Source organism: Leopardus geoffroyi, chromosome B2 (genome assembly GCF_018350155.1).
Source record: "Leopardus geoffroyi isolate Oge1 chromosome B2, O.geoffroyi_Oge1_pat1.0, whole genome shotgun sequence".
In the NCBI taxonomy this organism is placed as follows: Eukaryota; Metazoa; Chordata; class Mammalia; order Carnivora; family Felidae; genus Leopardus; species Leopardus geoffroyi.
Window position 1 is genome coordinate 33720412 of NC_059332.1, and position 16676 is coordinate 33737087.

Consider the following 16676-nt stretch of genomic DNA (forward strand, 5'->3'; position numbering starts at 1 on the left):
GTCGGGAGCCTCATTGGATTAGTCTCTTAAGTGGCATATGCGAGATTCATCGAGGGGGTTGCTCATCAAGAAACAAAGCTTTAGAAAGACTTGTTTAGGAAACTTAGGGGTGCTTTAAACTTTTCTGAGATCTATTGTTAAAATAAACACTTGAATCCGGAGCTGGTAAGGATGGAGAGAGAAAGGTCACTTTTGTGTGGCTTGGAGGGGGGATTGGAGGTACTTTGTCAGTGTGAGTAAAATGTGTTGGTTCAGCAGCACTTTCATAGCCTGTTTTCTTTTCCTTCCTTGTTCTTTTGAGGTTTTTACGAAGTGGAAGTTCATTTAGAAATGGCTTCGTTGGCTTTTGTTCCCCATTGGTTTTTGTAACTTCAGTTTGAGTGAGTTTGGACCAAAGAAGCCCAGGGCTCTAATAAATTGTTAGGTATGAAGCACTGAGTACAGACCCAGGTCTACACAGAAGATTTTCAAAAGCGGCATAGGAGAACTCTCCCCATGAGTTCTTTTTTGGGAGGTTAAAACCAGTGCTGTTTGCCGCAGTTTCTCCAGTCCCTAGGGCAATGCTGTCGCACAGTTGGTACCTAGGACTCATTGAATGAATAAAAGTTATTAGAGGATGACAGATTTCTAAATAAAGTGATGGTTGTACTCGCTGTGATTGTTAGTAGTTCAGCAAAAGGAGACAGAACTTAGGGGATGAGATGGAGATTATGACTTCTAGGAGGAGGACTTCAGCTGGCTTTGAAGGATGTGAGGATATAGATAGGTGACGTACAGTGAGACCATTCCAGGTTGGCAAGCTATGGTCAGAGGCATAGAAGCAGGAAAAAGACTTGCTTGGTGCTACTGGGGCACTAGAAAACTTCCTGCCGGCAGTCTTGAGTTTTTGGGCATGATAAAACGTAATAATGAATGGGTACATTTCCATCCTTTAGAGTGACGTAGTCTTTCTTCGTATGTTTATAGTTTCAGTCCCTAGATCAGTGCCTCGCAACTCATAAACGTACTTTGGATGCATGCATTGGGTTTTGAATCTTCTCTGGATTACTTTGATATTTCTGCACTTCTGATATCTGAGAGATGAGAGAAAGACCATACAGGTTCCAAGTGCCAGTCTCTAATCAGGTGAATAATGTAGCATTTGGAGGTTTGCCAGAAGGTACCTTAACCCCTAGTATATCCTGCTGAAGTGAGAAACTTGCACATGTCTCCCACCTTCCAAGTACAGGTCAAATTGCTCTTAGGCTCACGCTTTAGAGACTGTTAACATTTTGCTGAGGATTTAGCTGCCGTGTAGTTAAGCAAGACTAGGAAATCTTTGTTTACCACAGTGTTTTTACTTTTGGCCTCATGCTAATAAGTTCAGTCTCTGTCCTGAAGTGTGGATGTGTCTCCACACCCTTGCGTAAGACAGCTGATTCCTGACTTGCTCTCCTGTCTCTTATAGAGATGGTAGATGGCCTAAGAGCTGCCCTAACCTCTCATCCTTGTGATTCTTAGGGGCAGGGAAGATCTGCACCAATAGTTACACTAGGTGTGTCATTAATTAGAGGTGATTCTGGCTCAACCTAGAGAAAGATCTCTGAGCAAATGATACTGTGTATTTAAATAGTCCCTAGGTCAGCATGTCCTCCCTTTTTAGGTTTGGAAATCGTAGAGGGTAGGTTCCCTATGCCCACACTCCACACCTCAAGGACCCTTAACGGGACCTAGGGAACTGTAGCTTTAGATCTAGCCTTTGCATTAGCTGCCATATCCCACCCCCACTAGTACTGCCAACTGTAACCTATGTTTGTCCAGCTGTTTGAGTGACCAAGTAAAGCTGGCAAGAATAAGAGCTTACAGCTGCATTGGATATAAATGTTCCAAACCACATGTGTGTTTGTTCATCTACTTATGACCAACCCCCCCCCCCGACCGACCCCTCCCCCCGCCATGTCCACAGAGGGTTTGTGCTGATTCTGAAACTACAAAATGCCCCTTCTCTTACCCCATGTCTTTTCTCTTACACTTCTTGGGCTTAGGTCTTAACTTCTTACAGCCCTCCCTAATGACCCTAATACACACGGATCTCTCAGGCTTCTACTTCTTTGGAACCCATCATCTGTAGTGTGCAGTAATTCACTGGCTCATTCTTTACTTGTCTGGCTTTCATAGTTTATTGCACTGGCCTGTCAGTATAATGTTGACGTGCAGTAACCTTCACCCATTGAGAATATCTTTCTGAGAATCAGAAAGTCAGCAAAAACTTCTACTAGGAAAACAAAAAGTTGTTATAAACTTCATGTCTTTCTGACCTTTTCTTCTTTACTGCACATTTATTCAGAGGCAGTGTAGTATTACGCTTAAGAACACTTGTTCTTGGGGCGCCTGGGTGGCTCAGTTGGTTGAGCATCTGACTTTGGCTCAGGTCATGATCTCACCATTCGGGAGTTCGATCCCTGCGTCGGGCTGCGTGCTGACAGCTCAAAGCCTGGAGCCTGTTACAGATTCTCTGTCTCCCTCTCTCTCTGCCCCTCCCCCACTCATTCTCTCTTTCACTCTCTATCTCACTCTCACTCTCTCAAAAAGAAAAAGACTACTTGTTCTGTAGTCAGACTGCCTGAATTCATAGAGTACTGCCATCACCGGCTAGCTGCTTGATTTTATTACAAATTACTCAACCACTTGGAGCCTCAATTTCTCCATCTGTAAAATGGGGATAATATTGTTTGCTTTATAGGTATCACCTTAGATAATGTGTGTAAGACACTTCCCACACTTTCTGGCACATTGTAAATGCTCACTATTTGCCATCCTCAGTTCAGCACATACAGTTTTGCCATGCTGCCCCTGGTATGTGCAAAGTACCAGGCTAGACATATTTTAAATGGTGTTCTTTCACACTTGGGTATGCATTTTCCGGGTCATGGCAGATTAGAAGCTGTAAATAAGAGAGAACGTGCTTAGGTAGGCACATTAGTGCTATTCATTTACCTAGTGTTTACCCATTTTCTACTTTTGTGCCAGGCTGGTTGCTACATGCCTTGCAAAGTTTATCTCAGACCTGGCACAGAATAGGTACTTTATCAAAATCAGTCCCTCTCCTAATACATGGTCTGTTTCCTTACAGCGTTTATAGTAGTATGATATGTCTGTGTGACTGATTGACAAAATAAGAGACAGAAAAAGCGATTAAAATCTATCCTAGCTTTTCCCATCCTCAGTAATTTGAGACTATTAACGTAGATGTGCATAGCCCTACACACTTGCATAGGCCCCAGGCATTGTTGTACTAGATCTTAGTGCTGTAATTTCTGTTTATTATGATTCTTAGCCATCAAATAAGTTATATGCAATAGAGCATGTTAATGAAAGTAGGAAAAACATATTTTAGTTTTTTATCCAAAATGATTCAAATATAATTTTTGTTACTTAAAGTAGATTATTTAGAAAGCATAGTTCTCTGAAATGTCTAGTCCTAGAGTGGTTCCGGATGGCATGGATTTTACTTTACATAATAGTATCTCCTTTTCTGATTGTTGAACAAATGCATGCCTTCAGTTGGTAGCTTGGGACAGGCGCTGTGTTAAACTTCCTTTTAACTCGTGGTATTTTTCAGCCCTGGACACACATTGTCATGGAACGGAGAGTTTGATATGTTGATGCTTTTAGTGAAACTGTTGATTTCCAGGAAAGCAAATTCTATTAGAGACCGTAAGATTTGGGTTACAAGTGAATTCTATCAACTAGAGGGCAAAAAGGCCTGAAAAAAGAAAATGTTACAAGAAATCATCATATATTGACTTAAACTTTTATTGAGTTATGAGCTAAATACTGATGTATGTGAAAGGTGTAAAGTAAAACGTATTCCTGAGGGTTCAGAAGCACAGAGAAACTAAACCAAAAGCTAGGACTGAGGAGTAGATGTGTCATAGTTTAGGAACGTTCTATATTTAATTTCTCAAGCATGAGAAGAGTAAGAACAGAAGAAGCCAAGGAGGCTTACTGGAGAAATCGGAAAATGTATAGACAGTACCAATAAATGTAGCTATAAACTAGTTTTTATTCTACCATTTGAGGTGAGGAGGGAGACTATCCAGAAATCACCACGAGTTTCCCAAAAATATGAAAAATTTTTTTGAAGTAAGGAAGGAAGAATGAAAACTTTTGAAAAATGGACCCCACTTTGGGGACAATAGAAAGTTCTTCCAATGTCAGAAGACAATGACAACTTATTCATTGTTTTTAAGAAAGATTCCTAAATTTATGTAAGTAATTCACACTCAAAAGAAAAAAAAGTGTTTAACAAAACCATCGCATTAAAATGGTCCTTCATTCACTCCCCAGAATGGATGTGTAGCTTGTAAACTGTAATGACGTGACAGCTTTTCTCTCACTGCCTTCCTGCAGTGCCAGATTTCTTTTGAATATGCCTAATTTGAGCAAATGATTTTAACATCCTAAGAGGACAACAGCATTCTACGATGTTGATGTGAGGTCCTGAAGCAGGATCTCATGGACATGAGTGATCTAAGTTCTGGCTCTTTCCAAGAGAACGCAACAAAACAAACCAACAAAACCCAACTATCCATTAGGATAACAGTTTTCTTGATATTACACTAAAGCTTTTCAATTCCTTAAAAATGATTTTTAAAGAACTTTTTTTTTTTTAATGTTTATTTATTTTTTTTTCAACGTTTATTTATTTTTTTGGGACAGAGAGAGACAGAGCATGAACAGGGGAGGGGCAGAGAGAGAGGGAGACACAGAATCGGAAACAGGCTCCAGGCTCTGAGCCATCAGCCCAGAGCCTGACACGGGGCTCGAACTCACAGACCGCGAGATCGTGACCTGGCTAAAGTCGGACGCTTAACCGACTGCGCCACCCAGGCGCCCCTTAAATGTTTATTTTTGAGATAGTGCGAGAGACAGAGTGCAAGCGGTGGAGGAGCAGACAGAGAGAGACACAGAATCTGAAGCAGGCTCCAAGCTCTGAGCTGTCAGCACAGAGCCCGATGCGGGGCTCGAACTCACGGACCGTGAGATCATGACCTGAGCCGAAGTCAGATGCTTAACCGACTGAGCCACTCAGGCGCCTCAAGAACTTTTTAATATACCTCTTTTAAGTATGATTTTATTGGGATAGCAGCCCTTTTATTTTGGAATTGCTATACATTTTTGTTTTCTTTAAAGCAGACTATGATTTTATGTGGTTATTTTGTGCCTAAAAATCTAGAGAGTTACTAATCTTAAACGAGTAGGGCGTGTAAGTGTAGAAAAAGATTTAGGGGCGCCTGGGTGGCTCAGTTGGTTAAGCGTCTGACTTCAGCTCAAGTCATGATCTCGCGGTTTGTGGGTTCGAGCCCCGCATTAGGCTCTGTGTTGACAGCTCAGAGCCTGGAGCCTGCTTCGGATTCTGTATCTCCCTCTCTCTCTCTCTGCCCCTCCCCTGCTTGTGCTCTGTCTCTGTCTCTCAAAAATAAACAAACATTTTTAAAAAAGAAAAGAAAAAGATAATTTTACATAAGTTTGAAAAGTCAGACATCTCCTCTCCCTTTTTCTGAATTCTCCAATTGAAGTTCAGTTTTTACTGTCTTAGTTACAAAAATTAGAGACTGGAAACAGTGAAACAGTCTTGTGGTCGGAAGAATTTGATTTGTAGCCAGTCAGCTTCAGCATGTTCACTTGTCCTGGGAGATTATGGTCCCAGTGAAAGTTGCATCCTTGGCCAGAAAAATCCCTTCTGAAGGTTTTTTTCCCCTTGGTTTGTTCACCCTCAACAGCTGTGAAATTTGGCTTGCAAAAGGAAGTCAAGGCTATTTCTACCCTAGTTTTCAGTAGGGAAAGTAAATTACTGGGTTTTATAGCCCAGAGACACCAAGGAAACCCCAAAAGTAGATAGTGGAGAGTTTGTTCTTGGAAATGTCAGGCTCTCCTGTGGGTAGGAACTTGGTCTCTTCTGGACAGCCCTCAGAAAATGTTCCCCACACTGATTTCCAAAAGATTACTGGGAGATTTTCTGTGGTATAGAAAATTATATTGTTACATTCGTAGAACATCTTCAAATAACTTTGGTGTGGTTAGAGTTAATGGTAGTAATACTAGAAATTATATGTTATGGCTTCATATTTATCCTTTCTTAGTAATTTGTAGATCAAGTTTGTTTAGTTTACAAATCAAAAAAGAGTTTTTAAAACAAGTCAGTTGTCTCTGCTTTACTTGTGATGTTATTACTGCTATTAAAAATGGTGGAGATGATCCAGGAAGCAGAACTGCCCTGTGGATTACTTAACTGACGAGGCCTTAGCATGGCTGCCGAAGGTCAGACTCTGACCCAACTCTGCCTTGTGAGTTAGTCAAGTTACATAACCTCTCTGAGCATCTGTGTCTTCATATGTATAATGGGCCTGGGATAGTATCTACTTCCTGAAGCAGCATCACGTGAGCTAAAATATGGAAGGCACGTAATGCCTGGTAAACCTTGGCTGCTGAAACCTTCTGATGGGAGCCCAGTGCTTGCCACCTTTGATAAACTGGAATGGTAATCTTGTTGTTAAGGACATATTTTATATTGATGCTGCTTTAAAAGTTATAATAATTGATAGCAGGAGCTCCCAACCTTTTCAAATGTGAGTCCCATTTTTAGAAGCCTAAACGTGGTAATGGTGGCAGGGTGCAGACTGATACAGGTCTACAGTGTTTTGTCTGAGACATTGGGGTTTAGTATCCAGAATTTTGGGGTTGTTGAAGAGTCCTAGTGAGCCCCTAGTGGAATCTGGGTCAACAGTCTGAAACATTGTATCCCTGCAGTGACATCTGTGAATATTCACACTAAAGGGGATAAATATGAAGTATGTTTAGGGCAGGTTTTGCACCTAAACAAGTTTGCCAGTAACTTTTAAAAATCTATTTTCAGGGATTTTTGGGTATCTGAATTATAAATAAGGGATTATGGACCTCTACATTTAGTGTAGAAAAATTGCCAGACACGTGAAAGCACAAAGAAGAAAATAAAATCATCTGTAATCCCACCACCTAAAAGAGTTAGCTGTTGCAATTTTCATGTACATTCTTTGGTCTTTTTTCTATACAAAAAAAATATATGATATAATATAATATAATATAATATAATATAATATAATATAATATATAATATAATATGTAAATATATATAATAAATTTTTTTTACTAGAAATGACACTTCTGTACAATCTTTGCCTCAAATTTTCACTTAATGTATTATAAACAACTTTCATTTTCTCTTCAACCTCATTTTAAATGAGTAAGTGGTATTCCATAGTGTGTATGAACTGTAATTATTGAATCCCTTCTTTGCCATTAGTTAGGAGTTTCTTTTTAGTTTTCTGCTGTTGGAACAGCATTGGCATATGTAATCTTGTAGATAAGATTGTGTGCACATTTGTGCTTATAACATTTTATGTACTGAGAACAGTAGATGTAGTTTGAGTATTCAACTGTGACGAGAGTTACATATGCAATTGTATTTGACGACTCTTATAATAAGAGTTACATCTTCTGGGTCCTTCTGATTGGGAAGTAATGTATTGATCTATGGCCGCTAATGCTACTTCTATTTAGAAAGTTACTTTTGTGCAGGCATAGGATTTTTAATGGTCAAGTTGGGACCTCTCAGGTCCTTCTTCAGAGGCTAATGTTTAGAAGAGGGCCATTAATAACACACAATGCATTGAGCAATATGCTTGAAGCAGAATGAGACAAAAGCCATTTTCTTTTGTTGTTCTAGCTTTTATTTTGGGAAATTTCAAACATACAGAAATCAAGAGAATAAAATAATGACACCTCACATACCTTATCTACTCATAAAAAAATTATCAGCTTATGGCCAGTTTTGTTTCTTTTTATCACCCCACAACTAAATTATTATTGTTATTATTTTAAATTTTATTTGAGAGCGAGAGAGAGAGAGAAGGGAAGAGAGAGAATGCAAGCAGGGAGAAGAGCAGAGGGGGAGAGAGAGAGAGAGAGAGAGAGGGAGAGGGAGGGAGGGAGGGAGGGAGAGAGAGAAAGAAACTCAAGCAGCTCCATCCCCAGCACAGAAAGCTTGACATGGGGCTTGATCTCACAACTGTGAGATCATGACCTGAGCTGAAATCAAGAGTCAGATGCTTAACTGCCACGCAGGCACCCACTCCCCCCACTGCAACGAAATTATTTTGAAGAGAGGCCTATATATCATATTACTTAAGTACATATTTTTAAAAGATAAAGATTTCTTTAAAAAATATTCACAATACCGTTATCACATCTAAAAAAATGGCAATTCCTTAAAATCATCAAATGTTTAGTTAGGGTTCAAATTTTCCATATTGTCTAAAATATTCTGTATTTTCCAGTTGGTTTGTTCAAGTCTGTAAACACCTTGTATTCGTTTGATATATCTTTTAGTCTCTTTAAATCCGTGGGTTTCATCTCTGTCATTTTTCTTTCCAGTGTATTTGAAAGAAAAGGGGCATTTGCCCCATTTCCCATAGTCCGGGTTTTGCTGATTGCATCTCTGAGGTGTCATTTAACATGTTCATCTGTCCCCTGTATTGCCTATAAGCTGGAAATTGGATCTAGAGACTTGATCTGATTCAGGTTCAAATTTTTTGAACCTTCAGTTCTTCCTTCAGTTGAGTCTTTCTTTTTTCTTTTTCTAAATATTTATTTATTTTTTGGAGCACGCAAGTGGGGGAAGGGTAGAGAGGGGGAAGCGGGCTCTGTGCTGAAAGGCTGACATCAGCAATCCCAGTGTGGGGCTCAAGCTCAGGAACTGGGAGGTCATGACCTGAGCTAAAGTCACATGCTCAGCTGACTGGGCCACCCAAGTGTCCTGAGTCTTTCTTTCTTGTGATGGTGGCAGCCATTGAAGATCACTGCCTAGACGATGACTTCATTAAGAGTTTGCAAAATGGTGATATTTCATTTCTATTTTACGTTCTTCACTTATTACCTGGAATACTTTTTAGAGAGAAACCTCCTGTTATCAACCACTTGGTTATCCTGGGATACAGTTTGTTCAGGAAAGATGAGTTGAATGCCTGATTCTTTTCTGTTCTTTACCAGTTTTCAGATCCATTTGGTTTCCTAGTAGTCTTCAGTGGTGTCTAATGAGGTTTGTTTTTTTTTTTTTTTTTTGTAAATATCATTAGGAACTCATATATTTAAACATATTTATGCTTCAATAAAACCTCTTAAAAATGTGCTCTGAGATATTTAGACTAACAATTTTATTTTACTATGAAAAGCAGTTGAATTGGTTTATAATGAAGTGGTGTTGTGTGTGTTTGTGTATTTTACTTGACTGATATTTCTACTCAGAGTCCCCCCCCCCCCCCCCCCCCCGTTTGTGCTGGTTCATCTGACAATTTGCGAATCAAGTGTTCTAATCCTTGAGAGTATAGATTAATTCAGCTAGCTTCCAATCTTTTTTCTCTTTTTAAGTTTCCTGCTGGCCATAGATGGCCCTATAGATGCCAAAAGACTTTAAAAGCATGCTTGAGGGACTTGAGTAACCAAATTCCTTAGGTAGTACTTATGGAAGACCAACTTGAAATAGTGTTTTCCCACCAGCTTTATGAGCTGACTCTAGATAAGAATCTAGATCTGTTAAGCTGACTTGTTACTTAGATTATTCAGTCTTATTTGTTACTCTGAATATGTTTCACGGTGTTACTCTTTTTACATAAACATTGAAGAGTGAGTTGAATTGTCTTTTATTAAGTATACTAAGCACATTTCTCTCTGTACTTACTGTTGATTTCTAATTTAGTGCATTGGGAGTTCCCATTCACAGCTCTGATTTTGAGTTCCTGTTCTGACATCTGTGCATTTCTTTTCTTGGTTTGGAGCTATATACAAAATATACACAAAAGCATTTTTTTGTTGTTATTACATTTTATTCATTGGTTTTTTATGCTTGGAGTACAGGTGGGAGGTTTGGGTCTGGGTCCTTCTGCCTTGGCCCAGATTCCCCCGTTGACTAGCCATACAGATACTACATTATAGAGTCAATTTAAAAGTGATAAAAGCAGGGGCGCCTGGGTGGCTTAGTTGGTTAAGCATCCATCTCTTGATTTCAGCTCAGGTTATGATCTCACGATTTGTGGAATTGAGCCCCCACATTGGGCTCAGGGCTGGCAGTGTGGAGCCTGCTTGGGATTCTCACTCTCTCCCTCTGCCCCTCTCCCCTGCTCATTCTCTCTGTCTCAAAATAGATAAATACGTTTTTTTTAAGTGATAAAAGCAGCACATGGAACCACTTATTTTTTCTATTTTTTCTTTTTGATAGTTGTTGGGACAGTCAGGGCTCTACTTTAGAGAGATTTTGGCCTCTATTAGGCAGTGAGAGCATCCAGCACCATTATACTGACGGATTTCACAGCACTTTTATGTGGGGCTCTCACCTTCTTTTAAGAGCATTTTCATTAGTTAAGATGAAAAAATAAAAGTGAAAGTAAGAGGGGGCACCTGGGTGGCTCGGTTGGTTAAGCGTCCAACTCTTGGTTTCGGCTCTGGTCGTGATGTCACGGTTCGTGGGTTTGAGCCCCACATGGGGCTGTCAGCGCAGAACCTGCTTGGTATTCTGTCTCCCTCTCTCTCTGCCCTTCCCCCCGGCTCACTCTCTACCTCTCTCAAAAATAAATAAATATTAAAAAGAATACAAGTAAGAGAAATATACTGAACTTCTTTACTCAGAATGGAAAATGTAGCTGAAAACACTGAAGCTTCATAGTGCCAAGCAGGTATCAACACCGTTGAGTTGGCTGGTGCATGATTCTTGCAAGACCGCGGCTGTAGCTCTGTCTCCACGTGGTGGGGTCTGTCCTTTGTCGTGACTACACCATGTGCTTATCCCTGCCAGTGATGACTAGCGGCAACGTGATGTATGGGCTGAGTCAGTCCTTTTACTGTGACTGGAAAAGCAGCTCCAAATGTGTATACCACTAATAATACCAGTAGTCAGCATTTATTAAGTGTTCACTGATACTGGATAAGTAGCACTGATTTTTACATTTGGAAGGTACGATCGAGTGCTTGTCTTTACGAGGATTAAGTAAGAAAAAAAAATTTAGGTTTACTTATTTAGAGAGGGAGAGAGAGACAGGGAGGGAGGGAGAGATTGAGAGAGAGAGAGAGAGAGAGAGAGAGAGAGAGAGAATCCCAAGCAGGCTTCATGCTATCAGCACAGAGCCTGATGTCGGGTGTGAGATCTCTGTGAGATCATGACCTCTGAGCCCAGATCAAGAGTCCGATGCTTAACCGATTGAGCCACCCAGGCGCCCCATGAAAATAAAATTTTTTCTTGTTCATCCTTCTGTACATTTTGCAACTTTCAGCTTTGCTTATGTAGATCTCCTAATTACAATTGTTTTCAGTCATAGCAAAAGTTTAAAATCTCAGGGATTTTAATTTCTTTGAGGAACATTCTGTTTTTCTTAAATTTTTTAATGTTTTCTTTTGAGAGAGAGGCAGAATGCGAGCAGGAAAGGGGAAGAGAGAGAGGGAGACGCAGATTCCAAAGCAGGCTCCAGGCTCCGAGCTGTCAGCACAGAGCCCAATATGGGGCTCAAATCCATGAACTGCGAGATTGCGATCTGAGCCCAAGACAGACACTTAACCAACTGAGCCACCCAGGTGCCCTGAGTAACATTCTGTTTTTAAAATTTGAAAAGTCCCTATTCTTACCTCTGAAAGGTAGAAAAAGTGGTACTGTTATTTAAGGTGTTAGCTATTACAGAGAACACAAGCTAATTTGGAGGTGGCACTTTATTTAACCTTAGAAAGATCGTTCTTCTTTTTTCTTTTTTAAAGATTTCTTGACTTTTATTTATTTAAAAATAATTTTTTTACATTTATTTATTTTTGAGAGACAAAGAGAGACAGAGCACAAGTCGGGGAGGGGCAGAGAGAGAGGGAGACATAGAATCCGAAGCAGCCTCCAGGCTCTGAGCTGTCAGCACAGAGCCTGATGTGGAGCTTGAACTCACAAATCGTGAGTGAGATCATGACCCGCTGAAGTTGGATGCTTAACCAACTGGGTTGGGTGCAAGCGCCCCTATTTTATTTTACTTTTTAAAGTTTACTTATTTATTTTGAGAGAGAGGGAGAGAGAGAATCCCAAGCAGGCTGTCACTTACCATGAGATCATGACCTGAGCCGAAATCAAGTCAGAGTCAGATGCTTCACTGCCTGAGCCACCCAGGCTCCCCAGAAGGAAACGTCTTTAAAGGAATTTTCTGCCTATATCAGAACCCATTTTGTTTGAGTGAACCAACCTATTGACTTTGTTTTCCTTTCGCCTGAATAAGCAGTCATTGTGATTTTCTTTTGCTGTCCTTAAACACAATCCATTTCTCCAGTAATTTTTCCTTTTGAATTATAGTCAAGACCTTCTTAAAAGAAGTTCAATAACCAGGAAAGCTTGCAAAACAGATCAGTTCAGGGCTGTTTACTTGAATCACTTCAAGATTCTTAGGCTTTCTTGTGTTTGTTTTTAGATCTTTAGCTCTTGGCTGGGTCTGGAGAGGAGTCCCAGTCCTGGCTTTGTTTTTAACTATTGGTGCATTGTGTCCCACTCTTCCTCTGATCCAGCTTGATGAAGCCTGACCATTGACACTTGTCCTGGTTGGGTCCAGCTACCTGATTCTTGCTTCTTCCGGTTGCCCCACGGCCGTGATAAAACTTGCAAAAGTCGGCCCATATTGCTGTGTCTGAGGTAGTTAACTGACAAGTTAATTCACAACAGCTCAGAGTTGTTGCCATAGTTGTAGGTGGGTATGTACACGTGTTTTTGGAAGGGGGATAGTTTTACTTCTCGAGCACTTAATACTTTGTGTCAAGAACTTTACATCTGTATTTTCTCAGTTTACCTTTATAGTATGCCTAGTAGATAATTATCGTCATTCCCATTTTACAGATGAAGAAGTCATGGTTCAGGGACAGGTTAAAGTCCAGGGCCACACAGAGGGGTACAAAGCCAGGAGTCTCTCTGGCTCCCAAACTGTTGCTTATAAAGCACTACATGTGACCACTTGGAGAATTGTCTCTTTGGATGAGATTCAAACATCACTTGCTATATGCTTAGGTAATATTTTACCAAAAAAGAGGAATGAGGGATTTATTTATTTTAATGTGATAGTTGCTTTTATTTATTTATTTTTTTCAACGTTTATTTATTTTTGGGACAGAGAGAGACAGAGCATGAACGGGGGAGGGGCAGAGAGAGAGGGGGACACAGAATCGGAAACAGGCTCCAGGCTCTGAGCCATCAGCCCAGAGCCTGACGCGGGGCTCGAACTCACGGACCGCGAGATGGTGACCTGGCTAAAGTCGGACGCTTAACCGACTGCGCCACCCAGGCACCCCAATAGTTGCTTTTATGACACCTACTTTGTGTCATACAGTGTTCTAAGCACTTTACAAATATGATCTCATGTTGTCCTCATGCTGTCCCTTTGGGGAAGGCACTAGCATTGTTGCCATTTTATTGATGAGGATACTGAAGCACAGAGAAGTCATGTAGCTTTGCCCCAGGTGGTAAGCCAGGAAATGGTGCAGCTTGGTTTTGGTTTTGAACCCAGGCAGACTGGCTTCGGAGTCCTTGCTCTTAGTTTTTAGGCAACCGGGGATTCTTTTTTTGATTCAAGAATGTAACACAAAATCCCTTTGGAACACTTGACCTAAAGTAAAAGGCTTATTTTCAAAGAAATCATTGGCAGTTTCCCTGGAATATAGGAACATTACGTGAGGGGAATGTCTTTAAACTTATGCCAAATAATATATGAGTTTAGAGGGTATAGGGGAATGCCCTGCAGCTCGTGAAGAGGGAAAAGCCTCCCATATCGCTTCTTTCAAGCTTTTCTTCTAGAAAATTCCCATCTTCCTCTCAAGCAGGTTAATGCGTTTTCATGAATTTCATCTGTGAGAAAGTTCGGCATCCCTACTTCCCCAAGTTCAAAGTGATAAAGGTTTGTTTTGGACACATGACTGCCAGCTGTACCACCAAGGCCAAAGTGTGTGCAAGGGAAGTAAGTCTAAACAGTTGGTAAGAAACCAGAGACCTGTGTATTTGAAGTGATTTCTAATTTCTTGCTACCCACTCTGCTTTTTTTACAGTTCTCTCCCCTCCCCCTCCCTCATTAGTGGTTTATGACCAAATTTTAGACCTCAAATAATAATTAGTTTGTCCATAGAATGATTTCCAGAGAATATTGTCCGGCCGGTTCAAATGAGTGTTGATAGTAATTTAAAGCCTGGGATTTAGGGACAGGGGGTGTTACTTTCCATAATCCTCGGCGCTTTAATCTTCACAATCCTGTGGTATAGGTATTAGTGACCATTTCACCGATGAGATTTGGAGAGGTTAAGTGCCTTGCCCAGGACTGAGGTTTTGCATTTGGGCCTTTAGAGTCTGTTTTGTGTTACCAGGAAGAAAGCTGTTGAGTCCCCAGGTTGTGGAAGTGGAAGGAGAATATAGTATTCTAGTTAAGCAGTTCTGAAAACACCTATGGGTCCTATATGCTTAGCAGTAATAGAAGAGCTCTATTACTTTTTACCTACAAATGCAAATACCTCAGATATTGAAATTGGCAGAGATTCCAGAATTGCTCCTTTTTAATCTATTGCTGCCTCCATAATTGTATGTTTAAGACCTAGCTGGAGAATAGTTTTCTCATTAGTCACTTATCAGCAGCCCTTTTACCATCTTTAGCCGGCCCAGGGCAGGCTTTCAAAAAGATTTCTAAGTAAATGATCCAGGACTTGGTGCTTCATTTTAAAGTTTAACTGCTTTTTGTTTTTCCAGAGAGCGTGTATAAGAAATCAGGATCCAGTACTCTGACTCACTATGCTTTGTCAAATTGATAGAGCTGTCTTTTTCTTAATGTCTTTTCTTTGCTCATGAATATGTGTTATTTTAGATGCATTGTCCTCAATTTCCATCACTTCTGCGTACCTCTTTTTAATATTTACTCTTTTGCCAACTATATCATTCATTTACAGAGCAGCCCAGGTAAACTTTAGCTCCTGCTCGTTCAGTTGGCGGATATTTATGAAGACCTAATTCTTATGAGTGAGTTTTCATAATCATTTAAAAATACCTATTGGGGGTGCGTGGGGGTTCAGTCAGTTAAGCATCTGACTCTTGATTTTGGCTCAAGTTATGACTCTCTCTCCCCCTCTCTCTGCCCTTTCCCTGCTCATTCTCTCTTTCTCTCTCTCTCAAAATAAATAAATAAACATTAAAAAAAATACCTATGTTTGCTGATAGCAGTGCATATGTAATTGTAAGTTGTATGTAAGCTGCTGGTACTAACAAAATGATCCAATAGCAGCTAAACCCAAGATTTACTTTGTGTGTCAGGGGCAGAGGGGTGAGGTCCCGTTGTAATCTATAAAATTGATTGCTTAGAACTTACGTGTTTTTTTTATCTTGATACTGATGGCTTTCCAACTGGCTTATTGTGGGCTTTGGTTGTCATTCCAGTAAAACGATTTTCCCATGAACCACTTCTTTAAAAGTCAGATCACCAGGTAGAGATATGTTTTTGGTTTGGTTTTTTTTTGGTGAGTTGAATCCACTGTGAGTTCAGACCACAAGTCTGGGTCTCTGAAAAAATGGGAATGTTACCTAAAAACCCAATGGCCACTGTTTTACTTGTTTACACACACGCATTTTTTTGAATGCTTCCTATTGCTCAAGGTGTCATCTGATTTTCTTTTGGTGATGAAATAATGAGGTCATTGGAATCATATGTTGACTCTGGCTGGCAACAGTTTTCCTCATTACCAGGTATGGGAGACTCGTGAGCCTTTGACACCTATAGGCTTTAACCTACTGCTTTTTGCCATAGTTTTGATTGTGGTTCACATTTGTTTTAATCTCTCGATGTCCACTTAGTATTTATGCTTAGAAGTTAGGATTGGTCTTTGGGTTCATGTGGCCATCTGGGTTTGAGTGGAACAAAAACTAAGTCTTGTCGCTCCTTCCTTCATGGGTTTTGATTTTAGCCTTGTATTTGTTGTTGTAGATTCTTGGACAAAATCTGTAAATTAAGTTTTAAGTTCTTCTTGTCCATAGAGTTTTAGCTTGCTCTAGGTCTGTCTTGATCCTTGGGATCTGGAAAACACACAGGTCTCTTAGTTTTATCTAGTGTCTCCATGTGTGAACTCTGAAGGGAAGAGGACGTAGGTTAGACAGAAAATTCAATCCACAGGAAACATTGTCTCCAGGAACCTTCCTCCTTCTAAGTGCACACAGTGCCTCTGGGAAAGGGCATGGGAGAGCAGTCCCTCGGGGCCTTGTGCCTAGTACCAGCTCAGCCACACTCTAGCTGAATGATCTTGGGAGTGTTTCTTACTTCACTTGCACCTCAGTTCCTCCATCCATAAAACAAGGCAATGTTTTTAGCATTCTTGCCAGGTGTCCTGAGGAAGGTGCATGAGAACATCTCAAAGCAGTTGCACAACCAGACTGTGGCTTACTGTCTTCTCACTGTGCACCAGAACTGGGCCAGGCCTTTTGTATACCTTGTGCAGAGGGTAGGTCAGGAGAGGAGGAGAGGAGGAGAGGTCTGTCCTCTCATCTCTGTGAGTGTGTAAGTGGGCCATTGCTCCTTCTGCCCTTGAAGCTTTCCTAAACAAACACTGACTAGTGTTGGATAGTTGTATGC

General features: G+C 40.5%; 1 protein-coding gene across 7 annotated transcripts in view; it reads left to right on the forward strand.

Moving 5' to 3' along the window:
• The window catches only part of ANKS1A (ankyrin repeat and sterile alpha motif domain containing 1A), a 178197-nt gene that overhangs the window by 889 nt on the left and 160632 nt on the right, over positions 1-16676 (forward strand). The window lies entirely within an intron of this gene.